The following is a 5,478-nucleotide window of genomic DNA, read 5'->3' on the forward strand; positions in this document are numbered from 1 at the left end:
CTTTTTGCTAATGAATTTTGTTTAGTATTTTTTTATCCTATTTTACTCTTTATATATAGGTTTAGCTAGGAACTATACCAGAGACTTCCATATTTTTATTATGCATTTTTAAACATGTATTAATTTATGACTTCTAGAATTGTCATCATAAATATGCTATGGATGGCCCCTTCTCTAAGACTGTACCAGTTTGTACCCAAGAGAAAAAATTATATATATATATATATATATATATATATATATCTTTTTTTTAAATGGCAATGTCCTGGTATCATTTTGGACTCTTGGATTATGTGTGAATTCAGCACATTTTCTATTTTTGTTGCCAGCAGTTTAGACATGAATGGCTGTGTGTTGAGTTATTTTGAGGGGACAACTAATTTGCACTGTTATACAAGCTGTACACTCACTACTTTACATTGTAGCAAAGTGTCATTTCTTCAGTGTTGTCAGACATAAGATATAATAAAATATTTACAAAAATGTCAGGGGTGTACTCACTTTTGTGAGATACTGTATATGCTAAAGTATAGGGGAGATCCGCCCTCTGTGTCCACCCCATCCCCTATGCTCCGGCATACATGCTTTGTTTTTTAACTGCAGTGGTGAAATCACCTCCTACAGTGCTGGAGTCATGGATTTATGTATTGTGAGAGCAAACCCTGTTGCTGTCAAAATAAACAAATCAGTGCTGCAGCTGAATGGTGTATCTGCAAAGCAAACAACGGGTAATGATAAAACACAATATCAATAAAACATTAACTCAATAAAACAACTTTTTTTTATTGCAATCTGTGCCAAAAAAAGAGTAAAAAAATATATGGCGAAGCATAGGGACAATCCGCCCCTGTGTCCACCCCTGCCCTTATGCTTTGCCATATATGTTCTTTTTTTTTTTTTTTTTAAGTGGTGGTGAAATCACCTCCTACAGCGCTGGAGTCACTGATTTTACGTATTACGATAGTAGTCCCTGTTGCTGTCAAAATAAGCAAATCAGTGCTGCAGCTGAATGGTGTACCTGCAAAGCAAACAATGGTTAACAATAAAACACAGTAACAATAAAACATCACAGTATAGCATAAAATATAGTAAAACAGTAGAAACCGTAAAAGACAATTTTTTTGGCGTGTTTTTTTTTTTTTTATGGTTTTTTTTTTTTTGTCTTTTTTTTAGACTTTTATTGTATCTATAAAAGTTCCAGGTTAGGGTCTCTCAAAATGTGATAGCCATCTAACATCTTCCGAGACCCTGTGTGAAAGTGTGCCCTAGACTGTGCCGTACTATACCCTATACTAATACTCCACTAGTGTGTGGTAGCGATGGAAACAGTCACCGATGCAGAGACCAGGTTCGCCAGGACAGGAGGGACAAAAATAATGACACCTATATCCGCACTTGCTACAGACACGGCATATTTTTTGGGGTGTTCTTTGGGTAGGGGTACCAGGGAGGAAATCCTCGTGAATGGAAGACAGAACAACAACGTTCAGTTTGTCCTTCCACTTCACTGCAAGCAATTCATTGCACCTCAAGCAGGCTCTCTCCCCCTGACTAAGTGGGGCAATTACAAGCCATGGGGGTAGCCCCGGCGATTAGATCTCTTGGTGCCACATGCACCAATTCCTAATTGAAAGAGGTATCTAAAAAGTGGCACGCTTGTATAGAAGTTGTCCATGTATAAATGGTACCCCTTTCTGAATAAGGGTGACACCAAGTCTCAAACAATCTTGCCGCTGCTCCCTATGTAGTCTGGGCAGTTGGGGGACTCCATGCTATCTTTTCCCTCATAAACCAGAAAACTACATGTATAGCCTGTTGCCCTGTCAAAGAGCTTATACATCTTGACCCCATATCTGTTATGCTTGCTGTGGAGAAACTGTTTGAAGCAAGGCGGCCAGAAAACGTAATCAGGGAGTCGTCAACGCAGACATCTTGCTGGGGGACAACAAGGCTGCATATTTTTGGCTTAAGTGGTTTATGAGGGGCCGAATTTTTGTGGAGCCGGTCATATCCAGGGTAACCCCCGAGGACAACAGAGTTCATTGCCAATGAAGTGCATGAACCGCAATATTTGCTCATATCGAGCCCTGGCCATTGCAGCGGAGAACACAGGCAGATGATGAATTGGGTTAGTGGACCAATATGACCGCAACTCACTCTTTTTAGAAATACTCATGTTGAGGGATAGGCCCAGAAAGGTATTACATTTTGGAACCCTTATAGGTTTCCAGCTAAATTGTCTGGCAAGGATCAAATTTGGGTTTGCGGCGATAAATTGATTAGCATACAAATTGCTTTGGCCCACAATAGATCAGTACAGATCTTCAGTGAAGACAGTTAAAAAAAAATCAAGAGGAGTAAAATTGGCAGTTTCCACCTGAATTCTGGGTTGGCCAGTAAATGGGGGGAAGTACAGGCACTGCATAATCTGTGGGCTGCCAATCAGGATTTGCAAGCGCATCAGGGTGGGCACTATGGGCTCTGTGGGCCTGTGTTCGAATTCTTAGGTGGCTGCAGGACTCTACTTGTGCTAGCCTGAACTGCACTTATGGGACTCGCAATGTCACCGAGTGATATTGCAGTGGTGATTTGTCTATGACCAGAATGTACTAGGCCGCTGGTGCTCGCCAGTTCACCAGAAGGTTGAGCAGCCCTAGTACCGACACTCTGCTGCATATGAGAATCATGCAGTTGCTGCACCTCAGAAACAGAAGAACGGGGTCGGGTACACCTGACCTTAGCAGAGACCTCTACTCTGTTGTCAGAGCTATCTGTCAGGGTGCCACTGCACTCTACAGGTTCGTATACTGAGCCTGATTCTGACAGTGAGGCTTCCCGATCTGTCATGCTCAGTATCCTGTAGGCCTCTTCACTTAGTGTACCTTTCGTTTGACATTATAGCCACTAAATTTACAGGTACCTAGTGTAACTCGCAGGTAAAAAAGCATCCGATTGTCGACTGAACCACAGGCTTGACTCTGCTAACGCTGCAGTTTTGTGTGCTGTGTATTGGAAGTGACAGTGATCTATTGATACTGCACTTCTTGGGGGCTGGGCGGAGGGGCTAAATGCAGGTGCTGACAGGTATCAGAGCTGATTCTGCTAATGCCACATTTTTGGGAACACTTAACTATTGGGGACGCTTGTATAGTTCTGATCAGATCAAAGATATTGATCCATTCAGAAACGATACTAGTAATGGAGGTATATAGTGTGTGTGCGGGTGTTACTGGCAATAAAAGGGTTTCAATCTGATGCTATCTGGGATTGACCCTGACGCTGATGCTAACGCTAACTGGTGTCATCCTTGACACTAATACAGTGATCAGAAAAAAAGATCTGTACACTTTACTAGTGACACTGTGACAGGGAGTGAAAGGGTTAACTTGGGGGGGGGGGGGGTTAAAACTTTATTAGAAAATATGTGGCGGGACCCTGAAGCTATACTAAGACTGACACTGACGCTAACTAGCGCCACCCGTGACACTAATACAGTGATCAGTAACTTATCTGAATACTGTATATAGAGACACTGAAAGGGCAGTGAAGGGGGTTAACAGGGGATGATCAAAGGGTTAAATCTCTATTAGGGGATATATGGCAGGTACCCTAAACCTATCTGGGACTGACGATAACTACCGCTAACATCCCCTGGTGCTAACTTGCATCACCAGTGACACTAATACAGTGATCAGTAAATCATCTGTATTCTGTATATAGTGACACTGTAACAGGGAGTGAAAGGGTTAACTGAGGGGTGATCAGGGGGTTAAATATGTGCCTATGTGTACTGGTGTCAGTGTAGTGCTTGTGTACTCACTGTGATGCTTTCTCCTCTCACGCTGGAACCGAAAAGGGCTCCAGGATAGGAGATTGCATAATTTCCTGTGCTTACATTACACAGGCACAGGAGGTTCTGCAACCTGATCACCAGGTCCAGGCCATAAATCATTGGCCTGGGCGTGATGACTGATCTATTCTGAACCGAATCAGATCGCCACAGAGATGGTGGGCACGCATCACATACCTATACGTGATTTTGCGCAGCTGGGCTGCCCTGCTGCAGTATTTATGTATTTTATGCACAGTCCGGAACTGGTTAAAATAATGAAAACAACAACAAAAACAATTGAAAGTGCATTCACTATATCTGGTCTCCCACCGTACACAGAACATGGAAATGCAATTATTTTAGTAAATATACACTGATAAATACCTTTTTTCCATCAGCTGTATATAGCAATTAAATCAATCTTGTGACTTGTATCAGTGAGTGCTGATCGATTGTAGGAGGAGTTTTCATGTATTCCACGATTGTGCTATCAGGCTTCAAGACGCTTGATCCTGTCTGGACAGTTCTGATCACATGTACCCTCCCAAAAAAAAAAAAAAAAAACAACTCTCTAACAATGCACACCAAACTGTACAGCCTGACTCCAATATGTTATTTTTTGGAGTCTGTGGAAGAAGGAGATGATCAGAGAAGACAGGTTCAACTTTTTTACACGATGCAGAGGATTACCCCTTAGGATCCTTAGGGGTATAACAAGCATGCTTTACTGCATATAATGACTGATTTTACTGTTGTGGGTTTAGTAACACATACTCATTCACCTGGGGGGTCACTCTTTGTTATATTGCAGCCATTTGCTAAAATCATTTAAGTTCATTCTTCTTCCTCATGAATGTACACATAGCACCCCATACTGACAGAAAAACACAGAATTGTTGACATTGTTGCAGATTTATTAAAAAAGAAAAACTGAAATATCACATGGTCCTAAGTATTCAGACCCTTTGCTGTGACACTCATATATTTAACTCAGGTGCTTTCCATTTCTTCTGATCATCCTTGAGATGGTTCTACACCTTCATTTGAGTCCAGCTGTGTTTGATTATACTTATTGGACTTGATTAGGAAAGCCACACACCTGTCTATATAAGACCTTCCAGATCACAATGCATGTCAGAGCAAATGAGAATCATGAGGTCAAAGGAACTGCCTGAAGAGCTCAGAGACAGAATTGTGGCAAGGCACAGATCTGGCCAAGGTTACAAAAAGATTTCTGCTGCACTTAAGGTTCCTAAGAGCACAGTGGCCTCCATAATCCTCAAATGGAAGACGTTTGGGACGACCAGAACCCTTCCTAGAGCTGGCCGTCCGGCCAAACTGAGCTATCGGGGGAGAAGAGCCTTGGTGAGAGAGGTAAAGAAGAACCCAAAGATCACTGTGGCTGAGCTCCAGAGATGCAGTCAGGAGATGGGAGAAAGTTGTAGAAAGTCAACCATCACTGCAGCCCTCCACCAGTCGGGGGTTTATGGCAGAGTGGCCCGACGGAAGCCTCTCCTCAGTGTAAGACACCTGAAAGCCCGCATGGAGTTTGCTAAAAAACACCTGAAGGACTCCAAGATGGTGAGAAATAAGATTCTCTGGTCTGATGAGACCAAAATAGAACTTTTTGGCCTTAATTCTAAGCG

This window comes from Pelophylax lessonae (assembly GCF_965119305.1).
Source record: "Pelophylax lessonae genome assembly, chromosome: 4".
Taxonomy (NCBI): domain Eukaryota; kingdom Metazoa; phylum Chordata; class Amphibia; order Anura; family Ranidae; genus Pelophylax; species Pelophylax lessonae.